The sequence below is a fragment of the Miniopterus natalensis genome, chromosome 14, assembly GCF_054644295.1.
Source record: "Miniopterus natalensis isolate mMinNat1 chromosome 14, mMinNat1.hap1, whole genome shotgun sequence".
In the NCBI taxonomy this organism is placed as follows: Eukaryota; Metazoa; Chordata; class Mammalia; order Chiroptera; family Miniopteridae; genus Miniopterus; species Miniopterus natalensis.
The window spans coordinates 43,871,418-43,894,690 of NC_142094.1; the positions used below are offsets into that span (position 1 = coordinate 43,871,418).

General features: G+C 38.6%; 1 protein-coding gene and 1 pseudogene across 11 annotated transcripts in view; both read left to right on the forward strand.

Moving 5' to 3' along the window:
- Window positions 1-23,273, forward strand: part of GBF1 (golgi brefeldin A resistant guanine nucleotide exchange factor 1) — a 104,347-nt gene that overhangs the window by 34,206 nt on the left and 46,868 nt on the right. The gene's annotated exons all lie outside the window — the stretch shown is intronic.
- LOC107542575 (ferritin heavy chain pseudogene) lies at window positions 12,861-13,504 on the forward strand (annotated as a pseudogene).

Below are 23,273 nucleotides of genomic sequence, written 5' to 3' on the forward strand. Positions count from 1 at the left end.
CATTTTTATTCATACAAATATCAGCATTCAGTGAGCATCAGTTATCCCAGCATTTAGAGGTAAGGAAAACTCAGGGAGAATCTTGTGAATCTCAGCTTAGTGCCAGGCATATATCTCTGGGGATAAGTCTGCTGCCTCAACTTTAACCCTTGATTGCTCTGATATGGGACAACACCCTCACAATGGCTAGCATGTGAAGCCTACCCTTTACTAACCTCATGTCTATAGCTGTAAGGTAGATAATATAATTAGTGGGAGGGAGCTGTGTTGGACTCTTCTGATGAGGTTTTTTTGCCTGTGACAATCCTTCAATTAGTGTTGAAAGAGAAGGACAATTAATTCCCTTCAGTAGAGACCCTTTAGCTTTACTTAGCTTTTAGTGGTATCTTGTGCAGCAAACCACTTTTAATTTGAAGGTGATTTTTTTTTCACCCAGTAGGTAAAATCATATTACCATATACTGCAGTTTCCCATTAAACTTGTTTAGGTTGAGGTTATCTGTTATCTATTACTATATAACAAAATACCCTAAAACTTAGCTGCTTAAAAATTGTTTTATTATTTCATACAGTTCCTGAGTGTCAGTAATCTGGGAGCCACTTAGCTAATGGTTCTGGCTTAGGGTCACTCAAGATGGTCTACCCAGGGTGTAGCCATTTGAAAGCTTCTCTGGGCTGGAGGATCTATTCCAAAGCTCACTCATGTGGCTATTGGTAAGAAGTCTCAGTTTCTCACAGGCTGTTGTCCAGAGGCCTCAGTTGCTTACAATGTGGGCCTCTCCATAGGACTGCTTGCAGCATGGCAGTTGGCTTCCACTAGGCGAATAATCCAAGAACAAGTGCAAAAGCCACACTATCTTTTCTGACCTAGTCTCAGAAGTAACCTACCATCACTTCTGCCATATTATATTGGTCACCCAGACCATCCCTGATACAATTTGGGAGAAGACTGCACGAAGGTCATTGTCATTGGGAGTCATCTTGGAGGCTGGCTACACAGAATGTTAATTGGAAACTTCCAGATATTCACTTGGACTTAAAGATTGACTTTTCCCCCCATGAAAAATTACATTCTCACACTCAGCCCCCCCCCCTTCCTTTTCTCAAACTTTCATGTCTCTGAAATTATCCAGGGTGTATATGGCAAATACATGTGTGAATATTGTTTCAACATGTGAATCTCCTCCTCCTCTGTTGCCATCTCAGCCTTAAGCACTAATAAAAACCTTCTATTTTTCTTTTTTCTAAAGCAAGCCAGTAAGCTTTCTTTCTCTTTCCACCCTTTCTCTTTGTCTCTTCCTTTCGAGGGGGGTGGTCTGCAGCAGGTGGTTCAAGGAGCCCTTTCCTCATGAGAACCCCTCAGTTGAACTCAAGTAATCTTCTGTTTCCTCAACCCTCTTACCATTGACCTCTAAAATTTGGGGCAAAAGGACTAGCGTGACCAGAATTATGGGGCCACCATTGATTTTCCAGACTGAGATATATAATGATATGAGAGCTCTTCTTGTATTCTACCCAGGAGCTCTGAAATGGAGATAAAGGCCTTGTACATGGGAGATATTTTAAAACTAAATTATTTGTTTGTTACTTGATGGTTTCATTTGGTCCTTTGTGTATCAGTCAGAAAGGAACTTGAAGAGTTATTTGCTATTCTTCACTTTTGTAGGACAAGCAGGTCTATAGTCACAGTGATGAAGAATGTACAGGTTGATCCTGAAGCTAACCAGGGAAACTGTTCAGTGACTATGCAAGCCATGCTGTTACATTCACATTTTTCCCCCACCTTCGTGTATACCAAACTCTATACCTGATAACAGAAACCTTCGTTGTGAAATTGAACTTGTTCGGCCCTTGCAGGATTAAAATGGAGAATTAGTTTCCTTTCTCAAAAATTCCAGAGAATCTTTGGCTTCCTAGGAAAGCCAGAAACTGTGAGTAAACTCTGTTCTCATATTCCTGTTTCCATTGACTGGCCTAGTAGCAAATTTATACCTGGGAAAATCCATTGAATGCTTTCTTGGCTTAGGCTTTACAGAACAAGAGAGTATCTGAAATTGTGTTTAAGTCTATAGAAGATTATAAACAAAAGTAACAAAGTAGTCAAACAAGAACAGAAAACATTTCTCCATAAAATCACAATTTACCTAACTCTCTGACCTCCTCTAATCCTTATCATTATATACATATAATTTAAATAGATTAGTCATTATTTTTGTTCCTTTTATCCATTTAGCATAATTTAATACAGAATTTTCCATCCATTTACCTACATATTTATTATCTTTAACAGCAGTATAAAAATACATCAAATTAGAATGCCATATATAGGTTAACTATTTTTTTAAAATTTTCACCTATAGTGAACTTTAATTATCTTTGTACTGATAACATTATTTCTCTTTCTAATTATTTTCATGATATAATAGCCCCACTAGTAGAATGATTGAGTTTTATGTGCTATATCTGATACTGAGTTTTCTAACTTTTTTAATTTTTGCTAATTTAGCTGACAAGATGATATCTTTATAATTTGTCTTACATTTCTTTAATTATTAGCATTTTCTTAAGTGTTTTACTCTTTGGATATTTTCCTGTGTGAATGATCTGTTCTTAATTTTTAGCCACTTATTTGACAAAAATTAGACAGTGTCCTTTCAGATTTGTATTAGCTACTTTCATACCTGGATAATGCTTTTTTATCTTTTCATATTTATTGCCAGTGTGTCGTTCCCCGCCCCCCCCCCCGCCTCATTACTGTGGGCTATTTGAAACCTAGGTAGATAGAGGTATTTTTAGTTTTTACAGAGAGATGCTTGAGTATCAACTCGTTTATTTGCATTTGAATGTAGAAATGAGACGTCCTATGAGAACCTTTGGCTCAGAGTGTGCATAGGAGCCTCCCTGTGTGGAGAGTAGGCAATCCAAGGTGTAAGGAGGGGAGATGAGGACAAGGCTGATACTACATCTATAAATAATCTAAAATTTAGCTTTGTACTTTGAAATAGGAATTAGCTCACTTTTATTGTCTTCCCCAAATTATTTACTGTTTGGCCATGAAGAGGAGGCATTGGATTTTTGGAGCAAATACTGTTTTCAGCTCTCAGAAAGTGAAAAGTTCTGATATGAGTCAGTTCTGCCTCTTGTTTTCTCATTTCTCTTAGAGTAAGATGACTGAATGAAAAGTCTGGGTTTGGGAATTTTTTAAACTGGATATGATACCCAGCTTCCTAAGTAAGAAAGTGGAATTCTAAATAGTGAAAGGCCCTGTATCTCTTTGCCATGGCACCATGCCCAGGACAGATTGACCATGTGAAAGGTGGAGCTAGTAATACAGCATGTCATATTTTTCACTGTTGAGCTGTCTTTTTTTTTTTTTAACCTCTATTACAGACTGTCATGCCTAATCATTCTCATTGTCTCTGCACAGATTTAGAGATCCAGACTTTTAGAACGTTTTCTAAGGTCCTAGTTTCTAGTGTTGGCTCTGGGCTGTCCATTTTCTTTTCTAAAATGAGAAAAGTCTCTAACATCCCTAAAGTCCTAAGATTCTTTGGGTCCATTGTCCTCTCACAGTTTGGAAATACTTTCAGAGGGATTCTATTGTATATGAATGTCACTGCACTTTATTTGTAATGAAAATTTTGATGTTGGAATATTATAGAATGTAACTTAAAGAAGGAAATATGCACACTTTTTACCTCTATGCATTTTGAGGTAGTCTGACTTTTCAGTTTCCCTTTGTCCTACTATTGTCCAGTTAGGTCATTTTTCAGATAAACTGTGCTTCAAACTTGTTATGTAATTTTATAATGGATAATTTCAAGATCTTTGTATCTTTTAAATTTTTCAATCATACTTGAAAGTGGATTAACATTGCCTGAGTTTCAAGTGAATATTTTTTTATTTTTAAAATTTTACTCATTAAAATACCTTACATTTTATATATTTCTATATGAAAATATAGAAATATACCTCAATTAAGCTTTATAACGATCCCATGAGGTAGGCATGAGGATATGGAATAGTAGCCCTCGATACCTACTTTTTTCATCCTATGCTACTCCTAAGAGGCAACCCCTTTCCTCTCTTTTAGCAGACTCTTTTGGAATTTACTTTGACATTTCTAAGTAACAAAATTATGTTGCTACTTCTTGTTTTTTAAGTTTTAAGTATGATGTTTCACTCATTTGTTTTATCTCTCTGTTAATGTTTATAAGAATCAAGGTATCTTAAAGCTGGAAGGACTTCAGATCCCCCAGAGATCCAAACTCAAAAAACATCAAGGACCTAGCTGATAATTTAAATGAGTACAAAAATAGGGAGCAGTGTGGACTGTAGCAAACTGGAAGGCTACCTCCATCTAAAGTTATTCAACTCTGTTTTTAACTGCACTCATCAAACAGTTGCAATATATGGACTTTATTTGGATCCTGATTCATGCAAACAAACATAAAACAAAAATTTATGACAATTATAGAAGTATAATAATTGCAAATTGAGCACTAACTAAAACTTTGATACTAAAGCAGTATTACTCTTTTAGATATAATGATAATGAGAATATGGTTGTGTTCAAAATGGATAAAATGATATGATGTACAGGATTAGCTACAAAATAATATGGGAGCTGGAGGGCATAATAAAAAACAAGATTAGTCCTGAGTTGCTAATTATTGAGAATGGGTTTGGGGTACATGGAAGTTTATTATACTAGTCTATTTGCTTTTATATGATTTTGAAAATGTTCATAATAAATGTTAAAAAATTATATAGCTTAAAACCTGGTCACCTTAGCAGAGGAGTAGTAGAATGAGGAAAAGAATCCAGAATAGGCTAGAACAAAGGCAGTTCTATTACCTATAATGTTTAAAGGTTGTCACAAGACCCTTAGTAGTATATTCAGTTAAATAACTATTTGTTATTATAAATATTCATTTGTCTAGTGTATTCTGTTAAATATTTACTTGAGTACTCAGTTAAATATTTATTTGTATTCTTAAGTAGTCAATAATAACATGTTCCAAAATGTGGTTTCAGTTATTCTCAATAAATTCATTTATTTCTATTTAAAAAACTCATAGCATACACCAAACAAAACACATCTGTGGATCAGCCCAGATTTTTTACCTTGCCTTCAGTTTGTAATTCCTGAGTCTGCTGCAGCCTTATCATTTTAGAGAAGAAGAAACTAAAGCACAGAGTAGTTATGATTTGACCACAGTCATGCAACTTATTAGTGGGGAAAGCTAGAACTCAGGTCTCCTGATTCCATATCCCTTGCTTCTTATGAGAAAATTGCCCAACTGACTTAAATAAGAAAAAAGGGTTATGATTTTGCCTGGCAGTTTTTCTGTTCCTTAATCTTAGCTCTTTGTTTTTAGACTACTGGCTAAAGATTTGGCTTCTCTCTTTTTGTAAGATGATAGGGATAAGAGATTCATTCAGCCTTAAAGTCTGGTGAAAATCTAGGCCTAGGGATAGTTATGTTTCTTAGAATGATAAGGAATTGCAGAGCTTAGGCAAATGATAAACATAAAACTTTAGCTGAGGCCGGACTGGAAAAATGAACCCCTTGGTTCTATTTGATCTACAAGTGAGATTTCACTCCCACTAAAAACTATTTCTGTGTGTGGACTTTTAACTTTTATTTTATTTGTATTATTAATATTTTTTTATTCTGACCTGAGGACATTTTTTCCATTGCTTTTCAGAGAGAGTGGAAGGGAAAAAGAGACACACACACACACCAATTGGTTGCCTCCTGCACATGCCCCAACTGGGGCCAGGGATGGAGACTACAACCTAGGTATGTGCCCTTGGCTGGAATTGAACCTGGGACTCTCCAGTCCGGGGGCCAGCTCTCTAACCACTAAGCTAAACCGGCTAGGGCTGGACTTTTAACTTAAAAAAAAAATTATTTTAACTATTTTCTCCAACTCCTAAAGCACTAAACCAGTAACATAGATATACACACTTGCCAACTGTGGGGAATATGTTGCTAAGAAGCTGTGACAGCCTTGGTAAAGTGCTTTGCTGTAGAGCTGTGCCTACGTTTTGCTACCAGGTCAAGTTGGGAAATAAGGATTTGGACAGCCTTATTTTATATGTTTTATTTATGTGCTTAATTTAAAAGCCTAATAAATGGGAGCTGACTTTCAAAGAGTTATTGCTGTACTGGCAAAGATGCACATAGTAAACATTGAGGGAAGAAGATTTATAGAAAGCTCCAGAAGAAAGTAAAATGACTCTTGTAGGTAGATTTTAATAGTCTTCTCCCCATTCCAGCTTCTTCTCCTATTTATTATCTTCCTACCCTACACTTGTTTGTTTATATATTTTCCCACTAAGACCAAACAGAGACAGAAGGGAAGGAAATGATCTTACAGAATTCCTTTTGGCAGAGAATTTGAGTTCTTTTTTAGATTTTAGTTCAATAACCCTTTTGAAGCATACCCTGTTTTTCTAAAGAACCAGTCACTTACTAAGTGTCATAGAACTCAGGCTTTTATGTATTTTTCTCCCTTTCAGGTGTCAAAAGTTATTAGGATAAATACCATTTTGAAATTGATACAGATACCTGGAATGAAAGAGTTGGAACTAATAGTTTTTAGAATACATTCTAGATATCGACTAGTAAATACTTTGCCTTTACCTATGCCTAGGAACTGTTCTAGATTAGAAGAAGGTAGATTACACACCTGAGTCTTCATCCTGATTTTTAAGAAGATTAAATAGAAAATTAAAGCTATTGGCTAAAATTATGTTTATCTCTATATTTTATTTATAGATCCAGCCACATAATTTAATTTAATATATAATGGCATTGATTCTATTTTTATTTAATTAATTAATTAATTTAATCCTCACCCAAGGATATTTTTTTCTATTACTTTTCAAAGAGAGTAGAAGGCCCCAGGGCAGATGGGTGGGAGGAGAAAGAGAGAAAGACACATCGAGTGGTTGCCTCCTGCTTGAGCCCCGGTCTGGGCAGGGATCAAGCCTGCAACCGAAGTACATGCCCTTGGCTGGAATTGAACCTGGGATTCTTCAGTTCGCAGGCCGAACCACTGAGCCAAACCCGCTAGGGCTTGACTCTATTTTTAGGAAAATAATCGTCTCTTGAACTAGAATATATGCTTCTTGTATTTAGGGGCCATGCTTTTTACATCTTTCAGAGCTTAAAGGATACTGACTTGTATATTTAGTAGATATTTTGTTTGTCATGACTTTATTGGCTCTATTCAATATGGGACACAATAATATTATTAGGTGTCAGGAACTTTACCTATATCATCTCATTTAATCCTTCCAAGAATATTTCAACATAATATTACCCTTATTTTATAGAAGAGGAAACTGAGGTTTCAAAAAGTTAAGAACTTGTGTAAGGTCTGAACTTTAGTAAGTGGCAGAACTGGGATTCTAAACCTTAAGCCTGTTTCACTGATGATAGCTCCTGCTCTTATCTCCATATCATGTTCCCTTAAGAGCTTTGGAATCATTTCTAGAAATATTGACAAACTATTCTCAATTCTTTTTTGGTAAATATGAAACTCATTTATTCTGTTGTTCCAAAAGAGCCCTTTATATTTAAATTAGGATTATGGACTGCTCTTCTGAGAGCCTAGGCTAATAGGAGGCAGTATAGCAGAGTGGTTAAGAGTATGTATTCTAGAGCCATACAGACTTGGGTTTGAATACTGGCCCCACCTTGGTGACCTTCAGTAGGTTACTTAAACTTTCTGAGCCTCAGCTGCCTTATCTGTAAAATGAGTACAGTATGGAATACTAGTCAGCAATAAGAAGGAATAAACTATTGATACACGTAAGTGCTTGGATGAATCTCAAAACTGTTATGCCGAATGAATGATTTCAGTTATATGGCATTCTGGAAAAGGCAAAACTGTGAAGACAAGGAACAGATTATGATTGCCAGGGGCTAGAAGTGGGGACAAGGTGTAATTACAAAAAGGGGCAGTAGAGAGAATGTTTGAGGTGATGGAACTGTTCTGTATCCTCATTGTGGTGGTGGTTACATGACTTTGTTTATATGTTAAAATTAATAGAGAAGTACACACACACAAAAAAGTGAACTTACCGTATATTCATTTTAGAAAATAAGGTAAAAGTAAAAATGGGGATAGTAATAAAACTTTTCTCATAAGATCATTGTGAAAATTAAAAATAAGATACTGTAACTAAAGTGTTTATCACAGTATCTGGTATGTAGTACACAATGACTAAATTATTGTTTTATTGTTATTTTTATTATTAAAAGTATGATATTAAATTTAGTGACATTCATTGAAAGGACGATGGAATAAGCTGTCACACCATCTGCATGGGTACAATTAGTAAACAGTGAGAAAAATGAGTAACCATGAGTCAGATAGAGTATGTGTTTTCACATGACTCAGCAAGGGACTTGAGGCCTTCTGGAAGGTAGGGGAAAATTAAGTCTAGTATTTCTGGAGTATCTTGCAGCAGGTTTCTTTTGTGGCTGTGTATACAGTTCCCTTGCTATTATTCTTCAACAGAACAGTTTTGGTCTTGGAAACCACAGCTCCTTTTACTGGCTTCAGATTACATCTGAAATTTTGATTGAGCAAACTGATTAAAGAAGGAGCTGGAAGTGGTTCTCGTACTTGGAAGATGGTAACTGGTCTGTATAACAGCTGTGGCTTCCAGAGCCATTTCCTCCTGCCAGCAAGTCTCTGGATTAGACAGTGACAGTAGGAGGGCAAGTATTATTCAAGAGCTAAAAAAAAAAAAGTTAAGGTCAAAGTGCCATTGTAGCTGTACTAACAGTGAAAAAGAGACCCTAAAGTAGAACCTTGACCTTTCCATGATGTAAGTTGGTTATCTTGTACCAGAGCTCAGAACCTGAATCAAAGGAAGTTGAATTGATAGTAAAAAGGACTGTGACTTTACAATACCTGCTACACTAGTTACTACTTATTAGTCTTTCTAGCACTTACTGGTGCTACACTAGTTACTACTTATTAGTCTTTGTAGCACTTACTGGTCTGCAATAATTATTCATTTTAGCTAATGACACTGGAATTCAGGAAGCAGAATCTCATCAGCATCTGAAAGGCACATTCTAAATCTCTGTGAACTTGGGCAAGTAACTTTACCTTTCTGTGCTTTATTTTCTTTCACCTATAAAATGATGGAACTATCCTGTGATCCCTAGTTTCCTCCCAATACTGATGTTAAGGCTTCCTTTTCTCTATGAATTGGCATTCTTGGTTCCACATACCTGAGGAGGTGTTAGCTTTAAACTTGGTCACCTCAGTGAAATAGTATTAAGAAGTACCACTGCAATTCTAATTATGGACAATATCACTTTCTTAGCTGTAGAAGTTGAAGTCCTTTCAACTATGTTTCTCTTCTAAAGGTCATTTCAATAAATTGTTATTGAATGTCTTCTATATGCCAGACACTTTTGAGTGCTTTGTGGAATACAAAAATAATCACATTTAGTGAGTGTCAGGTACTGTTTTGGACAGATAAACAGTAAAAGGTGAGCATTCCTGCCGAAAGGATGGAGGTAGGAAAGTCCAGGGTGTGGGCAAGAGCAAGGAATCCATTGGGAGAGAAGGGTGATAGGTAGGTTGGATTCATGTTATGGAGGGCCTAAACTGCCAGCTGAGGGAGGCCACTAGGTATAATTGAAAAGAGACCTAACTGGAAATCTGAAGACTTGAGATGCAGACTGGCCTTTGTCATAATTATGTGTGTGATCTTAAGTAAGTGACTTAACTTCTCTTGACTTGAGTTTCAATACGTACACTCATAAAATTCTCTAAAAACATACCATGCAGTCTCATGGTATTTCTCTAAAATTCTGTTATTTGCCTTAATTCATTTAGAAGTGGGAAATCATTATAGGTTTCTGAGCATGGTAATTTTTGTCAGCAGAATTACTGCTGTTGCGCTGCTTGGATTCTATTAATGCTGCTTCTTCCATTGTTATGTGATTGCTCTGGAGGTACTGTCACTTTAGATAGTTCTCAATGTGGTCAAGGAGTTGGTTATTATCTTTATTATTAGTTTACATTATCAAGAACATGGGAATTACCAGGTGTTTGTTCTTGAATCAGATCTGAAACTAGTCTTGTTTCCTCATGTTATCAGTCACTGACCTGAGAGATAGACCATACATCCAGAGTGTGGGCAGCAGGTAAGTGCTGACATTTTGATGGCCACATCATATTTCAGGGATCTATGAAAAGTCCTGTAATGACCATGGAAAGCCAGCCAAGAATCTCCTTGCCATGGACAAATGGGAGAAGTTACTAAGTTTAGCTGACATTAAGCTGCAAATTATTTGAAAGGTGGAAAAGGATTCTATTCAGAGGCTATCTAGAATTTCCATTTACTAATCAGGCCTGTGTGCTGTAGGGACTTTCATCCCAGGAAAAGTATTGCTTTCTCTCTTCCTCTTTCCCCACACTTTGTGCCTGTTATATTGGGAAGATGATTTGCAGCTCTTATTGGGACCTGGCAAGTTAGTGCCTCCTGCTATTCTTAGATGCCAAGGGCCTCAGGATGATAGAATCAGAGGTTGGAACTGCTGGTTAAAAATCAGAATATGAGCTTAGCTGGACTTGAGTTTTATCCAGAGAATGATAGAGACGTATGGAATACAGTACGCTCCTGATTTTTGAGAGGAATATTTCTAGCGATATTCACAAATCACCAAACTTGGCAAACAAAAAAGTCTCTATAAGAACTTGTATAAATCAATAAGAAAAGGGCCAGTTTTTCCCAAAGAAAAATGGACAAAAGACTTGAACAGATACCTCACAAAAGAAGATATTTGAATAGTCAGTAAACATAAGAAAAGACTGTCAACTTCAGTAGTCATTAGAGAAACTCAAAGCCACAATGGAATACTACTACACATGGAGCAGAATGACTAAAATGAGCCAATACACCTGTACCCTGTATAAATTCCTATTGGGTATATCCCTAGGGATTGATGCATGTTCACCAAAAGATGTGTATAGGAGCAGTGCTGTTCACAGAAGTCAAAAAGGGGAAACTACCCAAATGTCTATCAGAAGTAAAATGGATAAGTAAAATGTATATTCTCACAATGGAATACTACACAGCAAGGAGAATTTAGTGAACTACAACATACTACAACACAAATGAAATTTTTCAGTGTAATATCGAGCAAAGGGAGCCAAACATAAAGGAGTCCATACTATATGATACCATTTATATATTAAATACTTTTCATTGATTATGCAAAGCAAATAAGTGGTATTAGGAGTCAAGATTATGGTTACCTTTGGAGGGATTGTGACTGGAAAAAGTCATGATAGGGACTTCTGGGTCCTGGTAGTGTTCTGGGTTGTGGTTACATGGGTGGTTAAGTTTGTAAAAATTCATTAAGCTGTATATTTGATGATGTAATGTACATTAACTTAACGGTTTCCTCAAATGTGGAGGATGGGCTTAAATGTGCAGATGCTGAGCAATTATCCAGGCTCACTCAAAAGCTAAATAACCTACTGCTAAAAATTAGCCTTAGAGCAGTATTCAAATTATTGTCTCAGAAAAGTTATTAATTACAATTCATATCTTGGATCTTCAGAGTCACTCTGTTTTTATTAGCAGTTGGAATTCTGTTTGTTTGTTTTTTATTTATTGAAGGAGGGATTGTTGTTCTACCTCTTTGTGTATTGGTTATTTGTATGTGCCTTGACCGGGGATCGAACCCACAACCTTGGCGTATCAGGACAATGCTCTAACCAACTGAGCGGTGCAGCCAGGGCAGAGTCACTCTTAAATAGTTGAAATAGTAAATGTTAAATCTTTGGATGCAAGGGTATATATTATTTTGTTCATCAGCACTGATAAAATGGCCTTTGGGGAAATGAGTGTAAGATCACTGAAATGAAATGGCAAGAGGAGGTCTACTATTTCCCCTGATAACACTGATTTTACCCTGTCAAAAGTCAGCCTCCAGAGATTGTAAATGTGAAACTTGCTCTTTCTCTTTAGGCAGCTCACTTTGTGACTTTTTTTTTTAGTTTTGCCTCACTATCCTCATTTGTAAGATATTGCTTGCCCACATTCCATGGCTGATAAGCAGCTCTGGTGTGCTATATTCAGATTAGATTGCCTTTTTTAATTCTTTTGAGAATTTTTTAGTCTTTCTAGTTATGATTTTTTACATGTCTTTGTTTATGGATCTGGAACTTGATTCATTATTAGTTGTGAAACGAAAAGTAAAGATATATTTTGTTCTGAATTGTCTCCCTATTCTAGATCTGTGGTCATAAAGCTTTAATCAGAAGCTAATTTGGTGATACTGAGTTAGGCTTAGAAATTCCTTCAATTCTAGTTTAATTTATTCTGTGTTTCTGGGTTATAGAAAAATCTCATTTTATGATTCTTGGTTTACATTTGTTTAATTTAGGAAAATATTTTAAATATATATAGGCCTTATCTTTTCTGTTGGGCTTTAGGAGCTGTGTTGGATATTTTGAAAGTGGAAAGAAGTCATGTGGATAGTTATGGGATTTAGGTGAATTCGTAGTTGATAGAAGTGGTGAATTGGAAAAGTGGTAGGGTACACATATTTCTCATTCAAATCTAGTCTGTTGTTACTGTTTGATGTCAGAGTAAAAGGTGTTAGTAGCTCAAAAAGGCAAAGCAGACAGTCTTCGCAGAGAGTCTCTGTGGTTTCCTGCTTCAACAGTGCTTGGGTGGAACCCGGCGCTCCACCCATCCTCGCCAGCAGCCCAGATCCAGCCTCCCACCAGCTCCTCACAGTGCATCCGACAGCCCCAAGGCCCCTCGCTACCGCTCCAGCGCTGCAGCCTCCTCACCTTAGCCGCCAGCATGAGCACGACCAGGTCCACCTTGCAAGTGTGACAGAACTACCACCAGGACTCGGAGGCCGTCATCAACCGCCAGATCAACCTGGAGCTCTACACTTCCTACGTCTACCTGTCCATGTCTTACTGCTTTGACCGAGATGATGTGGCTTTGAAGAACTTTGCCAGATATTTTCTTCACCAATCTCATGAGGAGAGGGAACATGCTGAGAAACTGATGAAGCTGCAGAACCAATGAGGTGGCCAAATCTACCTTCAGGATATCAAGAAACCAGACCAGGACGACTGGGACAACGGGCTGACTGCAATGGAGTATGCATTACACTTGGAAAAAAGCGTGTATCAGTCTCTAACGGACTTGCGCAAACTGGCCGCTGACAAAAATGACCCTCATTTGTGTGACTTCATTGAGATTCACTACCTGAACGAGCAGGTGAAATCCATCAAAGAATTGGGTGACCACGCAACCAACTTGTGCAGGTTGGGGGCCCCTGAAACTGGCATGGCAGTGTATCTCTTTGACAAGCACACCCCGGGAGACAGTGATGAGAGCTGAGCCTTAGGCTGGCTTCCCATAGCCATGGGGTGACTTCCTGGTCACCAGAGCAGTACCTACATGTTGGAGTTACCTTTACCTTTTCTATAACTTGTACCAAATTATCCACTTATGTCTTTCATTTGTACCGTTCCTTCAAATAAAGTAATTTGGTACCCCAAAAAAAGGCAAAGCATCCTGACAGAATGAAAAAAATTGTGCCTGGTATTCTGTTGCCAAGAAGAGGTTATATTTTCAAACTAGCCTCCTGATATGAAATTAAAGTACACTTGCACTGCTTATTCTTCTTAACCCTGATTTTAGTTTTTCAAATCTTCCCTAATAAATATATATTAGCATTGAGTATTTCAAAGTCGCTATTGTATTGGTTGAGACTTCTGTTAATCTGTGTTAGATTTCTGGTCTTTGTTAGGTCTTTCCTACTACTGGCCTCCCCTAAAATAGAAGCATACATACATGATTATATTCTGTTGAGTATAAGAACTAGGGCTTTTTCCTAGGACTGGTAGAAAACCTTGTAGTAGCATTAACGTAGGAGAGGTTTTGGGGTTTGCAGGTAACAATTGGGGGGGGTCAGTTTGTGGCCTCTACACCAAGACTCTTCTTTATCAGCCTCAAGTTGCAGATTGAGGAAGAGGTTGATTTTCTGTTTATTAGAGGTGACATGGGCAGTGGGGCATCGGCAGAGAGGCCATGTTGCTCTTGCTAAATATACATCCCTGACAGTTGGATAATAGGTTCCAGGAAGTTCAGTGGAAAATTAAAACAAAGCAACATTTATAGCTGATTGAACTTGAAAAGCCATTTTGGTGTTGAATGGCAAATATGTAGACTTCAGCATTCCTGAAGCCTGATGCATCTCGCTGGATGTCACTGTCCCTGTATACATGATGGCCTGGGGACTCAGCAGTGTGCAGGGTGCTCTTTTTTAGATTGTTTTGAGGAAAGACAGTTTGCTACTGCTTATAGAAGTCCCTGTCCCATAGACTTATGCAACACAGGTTCCTTATGTCTGGTGAGCATCTTTCCTCTAATGGTTTGAGGAGTTATTTGTTAGAAGGACAGGAATGTCTGGCAAGAGACAGAGGAGCTCTTAGGTACTATAAATACTCCTAGTCATTCTGTTTTGGGGCTGAAGCTCTAAGCAGATTGCTGTGGTATATACACATGATCTTAGCATGGTAACACTTCTGATTAATGACCTTAGCTGTCATGAGGCCACTGGCTTGAGCCTTAAGCTGGGCTGATTGGCTGAAAAGAGGGTTTTGGACTCTTCTGTGTGGGGTGGTTAATTTTCTTGGAACCAGGAGAGAGACTGCAGGGGATAGGAAGGTGAAGAAATTGTATAGGGAATGTAGGCAGAGAGAGAGAATTGAGCCTTTTGTAACTATCAAGAAAAGTTCCTGCACTTCCCATCTTTTTCTCCAGGATGGACTCATACTGCTGTCCTAAGTATCTGTCTTGTGGGGAATGAGGCATGATGGGAGCTTCTGGGCTTTAGTTTGGTTAGGGTGATAAAGCCCCTATCACTTAACCCTATCAGTCCCTTGGGAACTTCATGCTAACCAGCCTGGCTATCAGGAAAACATGAATTGTGGATATGGGTTTAATTTTCTTCAGTTCCCACTCATGTGAACTGTCTTTGTTGGCTGTAGAACCAACGATTCCTGTGCCCTGTGAATTTCCCTAAGTTGAACTCTCCAGTGGAACTGAGAGTTTATAGGTTCCCTAGCTTATCAGGGCATTTTCCCAGCAAATGAGAGTTTTTTCCCCTTGCATCTTAACTGAAAAATAGAGATCCAGCCTTAACAGTTCCCCCAGCTCCTCCTTTACTTAATGAAGAGCTTGAGTGAACCCCACTTTTTAGAAAAATAAATTTTTTTTATGACTTCAGAGAGAGGGAGAGACAGAAACATCAGTGAGAGCCTGGCCGGGCGTGGCTCAGCAATTGAGCATCAACCTATGATCCAGGAGATCTCAGTTCAATTCCGGGTCAGGGCACATGCCGGGGTTGTGGGCTCGATCCCCAGCAGGGGGCATGCAGGAGGCAGCCGATCAGTGACTCATCATTGATGTTTCTATCTCTCTCTCTCCCTCTCCTTTCCTCTCTCTGAAATCAATAAAGATATATTAAAAAAAGAAAAGAAAAGAAAAAGAAACATCAGTGAGAGAGTCATTGATTGGCTGCCTCCTGCATGCCCCCTGCTGGGGATCGAGCCCAAAATCCGGGCATGTGCCCTGACCCGGAATCGAACTGAGATCTCCTGGATCATAGGTCGATGCTCAATTGCTGAGCCACCCAGGCGAGTGGCCCCCACTTTTAGACATGTTTCCTTATTATGGAGGAATGTTTATAAACGTAAAAAATGTTAAATCTCTCTCTTCCCCCACTCTGCTGTGGGGTTGAGACATAATACATTTAATGGGTCTCTTCCTTTCTCAGCTGCAGCTATGGCAGCTCTATGCTTAGGTTGCTTAGCAAGCATTTATAAACCGGACAACCTGGCACCAAGCCCTTGGTTCACTTATATTAACACTATTGAAGTTTAGCTTTTAGTGCATAGGGGCCTAACTATTCTAGTTAACAATGTCATCCATTGCAAGAGAATCTTGGTGGCTGATCCACTGTTGTCTGTGCAGTTTAAAGGGTCTTTAGTTGGAGTAAAACCATTCTCTTGATGTCCCTAGACTATGAAGCTGTGATGCTACAAGATTGAAACAGCTGTTTCAGTTTGGTTTCTCCGGCAGAAACAACTGTGCTCATGGGTTTTCCTTAAGTACCTGCAGAGTCACTGAGGAAGAAACAGGTTTCAAGTGAATTGAGTTTAATTGTGGCCTATTGCTCTCTGTCTACATCTTGCACTGGCACCATTAGTTTGCTTCCTAATCCGGTGAAAGCAAAGATGTACCTTGTCCTGTGGAGATCTGAGGCTTGGCTAGGCTCATCTTAGTGGTCTCCTAATGGTGAAATAAGGGCCAAGGCACAAGGAAATGGTTGTTCCTATTGTTCTTGTGCATATAGTTCTTCCTAGTCAGTGCTTACTTTGTCAGGACCAAGAAAGTAGTTCTGAATATGTACTCCAGAGGCCTGTACAAGAGTAAAATACTGTGGGTGCTAATGAGGAGGAATTGTGCCACTGGGCAAATGAAAGATTTCATGACTTGAAAGCAGGCTCCTTGTATTGTGGAGGCCGGGTTATTTGCCCAGTTTTATGGAAGTGAGACTACACCATGGGTCACTCAGAAGCTTCATGAAGCTTCATGTTCTTCTGAGTACACACAAGTCCAGACTTCAGTTAGTACTCTTCTTTTCCTGAAATAAGAAAGTGATTTATGAGGTGTGGGCCCTTACATGAAAGAAAACAAAACCGGCCTCTGTGTGGGCCTGTAAAATTCTTGTGCCATCTCGGTGGTGTTGGTTACAGGAGAAGATGGAGAGGGCTAGCTGGCCCTCCCTTGCTGGGGCTCAGCTGCCCCAAATACTTGTGATATTGTGGGTTATTTATGAGCTTGTCTGGGCTAGGATTCACTACCCTACACCCTGGTAGGTGAAGATTTGTAGGCCGAATGTAGAAGCCTTCATTAATCTTCCTGGTCTTGTTGAGGATTTCTTGCCGGCCAGAGATCCTGTTGGAGAACGGACTGGCCTTTCCCACTGAACTGCAACGGCTCAGATTAATATTAATCCCTTTAATGCTGCAGTTCATGATATAGTCATTAGGTGACTTGGAAGTAATCCTGTCCACCTAACTAGTGTGATTTATTAAATACACATGGAGAGCGAGTCTGAATACAGCCAGGCAGAATCAGCAGCAAATAAATACCTCTCTGTATCTGTATTAATGCTGGTTGATTGGGACACAGTTGCAGGCTGGGCTGGGGAGAAACAAGGGCAAAAGGAGGCAGCACTCTCTAATTAACAGCATTTGCGCGCCCTTCGCCTTTAAGTGGCAGAAACTATAAAAACTCTAAAGACATAGGCCCAAACTAAGAAGGAAGAAATCCCTTAAACATGTTAATTATTTGAATGACTTTCCTACTACACTTTTTCTTCCTTTATGTTTTAAGAATAACTGTTGAAATAGAACTTTTTCTATGACTTAACTCGCTTAGATTCTTTGAGTTCTTAATTAGTAGACACCTGAGGCAGGACATTGGGTACACTGATATATCTTCTCTCCTGGCTTCAGGGCTGAAATTTTTCTTTTTTAAAGGGGCAAGTAGGTAGAGCAGCCAAGCCTGCCAGATAACAGTTCTCTTCTTTGATATCCTTGCCCAAGCTAACAGAAGCATAATTTCTTTTGTAAATAATAGAAGTTTATCATTTTCTTTTCTCAAACCTCCTTTCCTCTCCCTCTTTGCTCTTTTAGCAGAGATGGCATTACTATAAAAAACATCTACCTAGCTGGCTTCGCTTAATCAGGCAAGTCTGACATTTGTGAAACCTCTCATTAACCTTTTCCCCAAAGAGCACAAAATGGCTTCTCCTCCATCTCCCCTCCCAATACAGCCACCTCAAAATTTAGGCTGCTTTCCATTACCATTGGCAGGCTGTTCTCAGGGATGTAACTTCTCTAAACTTTCACTCTTGGCCAACAGTCATTGGTCCCATATGGAGGGCAACTATTCCTTGTTCATGCTCTATTCCTTGTAAACATTACTTTTTACCAATTTTTCCTGGAAATGAAATCTTTGATAGGAAAATTGGGTCATGGATTTCTTTAGTACTTCCCTGTAACCTTTTTCAACTAATTTCAAAGCATTGGTTGAGCAATACTATGTTCATGGTCCTCAATTAGACATTGTAATTAATACAAAAGCAAAGAAGCTTTGTCCCTCTCTGCCTCCAGGAGCTGACAGACTACAGTTAGCTGTTCCATAAACCAGAATATGCTATAGTAAAGCAACATCTCTCTAGAAGTATCAAGAAGGAAGAGATTAATTCTGGTAGAAAGAAATCAAGGAGTTACCTTTGCTGAAATTGAAAAAGTGAGTAGTGAGAAAGCCAGGCCTAGATTCTTGGGAAGATCTTGGTTTTGTTACTGCTTTCAAAGCAGAGACCTTGTGTACCCTGAACCAATGGAAAAGAACTAACCTGGAATAGGGATCACACTTCATGCAGCAATAGTGCTTCCTATGTTTACCGCAACATGGGCAGTGGTAATCTTTATTGCTTGTACTCCTCAGTTTTCTACGTCACCTCTCTATGTCTCTTGTTGTTTTCTTTTAAATCCTCACTCGAGGACATGCTTACTGATTTGAGAAAGAGAGAACATTGACCAGTTGCCTTCCCTTACGTGCCCCGACTGGGGATCAAGCCTGCAACCTTTTGGTGTACGGAGCAATGCTCCAACCAACTGAGCTACACCTGCCAGTGCACTACCTCTCTAGTTTTTGACTGAGTATATAGTTTAGGTGAGGACATGGCCTGCTTATATCTCTTGGTAATTTCAGTTGTCCTCTTCCCCTTCTCCTTTCTTCATACTCTGTCTCATCCCAGTATTAGTGACTATTCAATAAGCATTAGGAATAGAACCACCATTTAGGTACTGTGTGAGCTACAGCTTTAAAACTGTGCTCCAGTTAATAAGTAGGAACACTTGGCATGCCTAACAACCAGAAATCATAGTCCTTAATTTTGGAGCTGTATAGTCATTTCCAGTTTCTATCCTCTTTTATTTATTTAAAATTTTTTTTGAAAAAAATTGATTGAGAGAGAGATTTGTTGTTCCACCTATTTATGCATTAATTGGTTGATTCCTGTATGTGCCCTGACTGGGGATCTAATCTGCAACCTTGGTGTATTGGGACCACACTCTAACCAACTGAGCTATATAGCCAGGATATCCTTTTACATCAGTGATTTTGAACCTTTTTCATCTCATGGCACACGTAAATGAATTACTAAAATTCTGCAGCACACCAGAAAATATATTTTTTGCCAATCTGATAAAAATACAGGTATAATTTTTATTCATTCACGCAGATGGCTATTGTGCTGGCTGTTGTCATTTTTTAAAAAATATGTCTTTATTGATTTCAGAGAGAGGAAAGGAGAGGGAGAGAGAGAGGTAAAAACATCAGTGATGAGAGAGTCATTGATCGACTGCCTCCTGCACTCCCTCTACTGGGGATTAAGCCTTCAACCCAGGCATGTGCCCTGATTGGGGAATCGAACCTCGATCTCCTGGATCATAGGTCGATGCTCAACTGCTGAGTCACGCCAGCTGGGCAGTCTTTACCTTATTAAGACCTTAAGTATTATTCACCACCAAGTCACGTATTCCTCCCTTTAAAAAAAAATATGCTTAGTTTTTTTCTACGTTACTATCCATATTTCTTCTCAAGCTCCACATATAGTTTTTAAAACTCTCTGAATACTGTTTTCCCAATGATCAAACACATAGCTCTTCTGTTCCATTTTTATCTCTTCCTAGAGACATCCTTCTCAGAGCCTGCTGTCCCCTTCTCTCATTCTTTATTGGTTGCTCTCTAGGAGTCTGGCACAACTGTCATTCTTGAACTTCACTTTTCTCTGGACTTCTTTTTCCTGGACAACATGTCCATTTCTTTCTTGGGATTTATTCTCTTATTTTGTATTAAAATAAAAATCCTTCAAAGGCTCCTAGGAAAAGACACCTGTGATATAAATTTTTTAGATCCTGCATGCCTGAAACTATTTTTATTCTATACTAACTCTTGATTGAAGATTTGACAGGATACAGAATTTTAGTTCGGAAATTGTTTTAATTCAGAATGTGGTGGCTTTGTTTCTTTGTCTTCTCATTTTGGGTGTTGATTTTGAATAGTCTAGTACCATATAGATTCTCAGTTCTTTGTATTTGAAGTAGAAGTTTTTTACAATCTCCTTGTTCCTAGTTCTAAAACCCTGGGTGTGGGTCTCCTTTTATTCCTTATGTTAGGTTCTTTTGATCTAGAAAAGTATATCATTTGATTTTGGGAAATGATTGTATTAGTTCTTCAATATTTTCTTCTGCTGTTTTCTCTCTGAATTGGCCTTCCTATTTTCTCACCCAGCTGATGCCTGCATTTCAGACCGTGTTTCTCACTGGTGCTTCCCTCTAAAGGCACTTGGTATTCAGACTTTTCAGCTCTGCTTCCATATCCTTCTCTTTTGCTAAGAATATGTTGATGAATCTCATTCACCACATTCTCTTCACCTAAAGTCACATTCTACCTATTATAGTTTCAGTGTTTTTTGTGTGTTTTGTTTTGTTTTTTAAATATATCTTTATTGATTTCAGAGAGAGGAAGGGAGAGGGAAAGAGAGAGATAGAAACATTAATGATGAGAGTCATTGATCGGCTGCCTCCTGCACGCCCCCTGCTGGGGATCGGCCCGCAACCCAGGCATGTGCCCTGACCGGGAATTGAACCCCGATCTCCTGGATCCTAGGTCGATGCTCAATTGCTGAGCCACGCCCTGCCGGGCTAGTTTCAGTTTTTATATTTAACTGTTGAACACTCTTATTGCCTTGTACTTCTTCATAATACTTGTGTGAGCCCTTGCCTAATGTCATTACCTTCCGCTACACAGGAATTGCATTGCATTGTTTACCAATATATTTCTATTATCTAGCCCAGTGACTGGCACAAAGTTGGTGCTCATAAATATTTGTTGAGTGAATTAATTAGTATCTTCCTTTAATCAAATAGAATTTATTTTGTCAAATGAAATGCGATAGGAATTTAACTTTACCTAATAATTAATAACATGTTACAGGCCCATTTTTTGAATATTCTTTTATCGTATAGTATACTTATTCACTTTAGCTTTATAATATATTTTTATATGATACTGTAAACTTTCTGTCATTAGTTGTTTTAAAAAGTATTCTGGTTATTCTCATCTGGTTATTATTTCACATGAAGTACAGAGTCACTTAAGTTTTTGTGTGTTTTTTTAAATTCCCATTGGGATTTTTATTTAAAAACATAACTTAATACGGGGAGAATTTGGCCTCCCTTCCCAGAACATGTTATGGCTTCCTCATTTATTTAAGACTTCTTTTGTGACTCTAGTAAAGTTTGTTGGTTTTCTTTCCCCCATTTATGTGCCATAAATTTCTCAAGTTTATGCTTAGGCATTTTTAATTTTCAATTGCTAATGGAATAGGATTCCCCCCCCCATTATAAATTTATTTTATTTTACTAAAACTGGGTTGATTCTCCTGTATTCCTACAATACAGTATATGTTATATGCCCAGGACAAAAGAACTACTAGCTTCATTTTTAACAAAAGCCAGCCGTTTCAGTTACTTATTGCTAAATAACAAACCACTCCAAAACTTTGTGGCTTAAAACAACAATGTTATTATATCTCATAATTCCAGGCTGACTAGGGCTCAACTGGGTAGCTGTTCTAAAGGTCTTACTTGAGGTCTCTCCTGTAGTTGTAGTAAGCTGTGGCTGTGACTTGGATGTCTGGCACCATGTGGCTTCTTTTGAGGTGATGCCTGACTCTCCAGGCCTTTTTTCATGACCTGTTTCCACCACAGGGTAACTTTGTACATGGTACTTGAGATCTACAAACTGGAAGAAATAGAAGCTTCAAAGCCTTTTTAGTGCCTGGGTATGGAAGTCCCAGATTGTCACTTCCTCTACATTGTGTCCATCAAAGCAGTTACAGACCGGATTAGAGGGGAACAGGCATAAGCTCCACCTCTTAAGTGGAGGAGGGGCATGTCAGGGGTGTTGTTGTGTGGGACTATCTTTGGAGACTGATAATTATCATAATGGCATTTGTTCATTTGTCCTTACCTTCTTCCTTTTCTCCCTCCTTTTATGCCAAGTAGCTACCCTAGACTCTTAGCCTCCCACAAGCGTCTTTTATCCAGTCCCAAATCACTATACTCATTGTTATAAGCAGGAATCTGGTTGAAGGTAGGGTAGCAGAAGTAAAAAAAAATTAATGTTTTTACCTTCCCATTTGCTCTCCTGGACAGAAATACAAAGTTCACTTGAGCGTGAAATACCAGACAAGGGGGCAGTTGTAAATTGGCCCTGTTCTCCTGAATTCTGCCTACTCTCCAGGAAGGGCAGCCTCCCTCTTTCCTCCCCAGCAGAAGTTCAACCCCTTTCCTCATTATGGCTTGTTAAAAGGTTCCCTTCTATGCTAGTCTAAGTAGAAATGAGAATGTTATTCTTTTTTTTTCACATAGTACTTCTTCCTACCCGGGTTTATTAACCTCTGACTTAAATATGCACTAGGCAAAGATGTATAGTCTTCCTGCCCTCCTCCCCCTCAGCTTAGTCTGAAGGAAGGCAGCAGGTGATGGAATGCATAAAGGATGGGGGTGCTGGAGGGGAAAGGAATCTTTTCTCACACACTATGGATGTTGCTCAACAGAACGGGTGTGAAATTCAGTCAGAGCCGCAGCATGTGTTTCAATTTTCCAGGGAATTTCCTCTTCCTAACTGTAGGTTTAACCCTTTCTTCTGTGTAGCGCCAAAGGCTATCGAGATATATGAAATGAGTTACTTGCAAGAAGAAAATGCTAGGATTTACAGGATCCCTTTGAGATGTAGGATCTCCAACTTATTTCCTGCCAAGTGATTGTGAAAAACGCGTAACTTTGGACTTGGATGGACCTAGGCTTAAATCCTATCTTTGCCATTGGGTGGTCTTGACCTATTTGAACCTCCATTTTTCATCTGTAAGTGGAGATAAAAACTTGTCTTATAGGGTTCTTGTGAAGATTAAATGAGATGATGTGTGCATGGTGCCTAGTACAATGCATACCTTGCATATAGTAGGCATTTGATATACATTTGTTTTCTTCTTCAATCCTCCCACTGGATTTTGAGGATATCTACTCTTCTTTTATCCTGTGCCACATT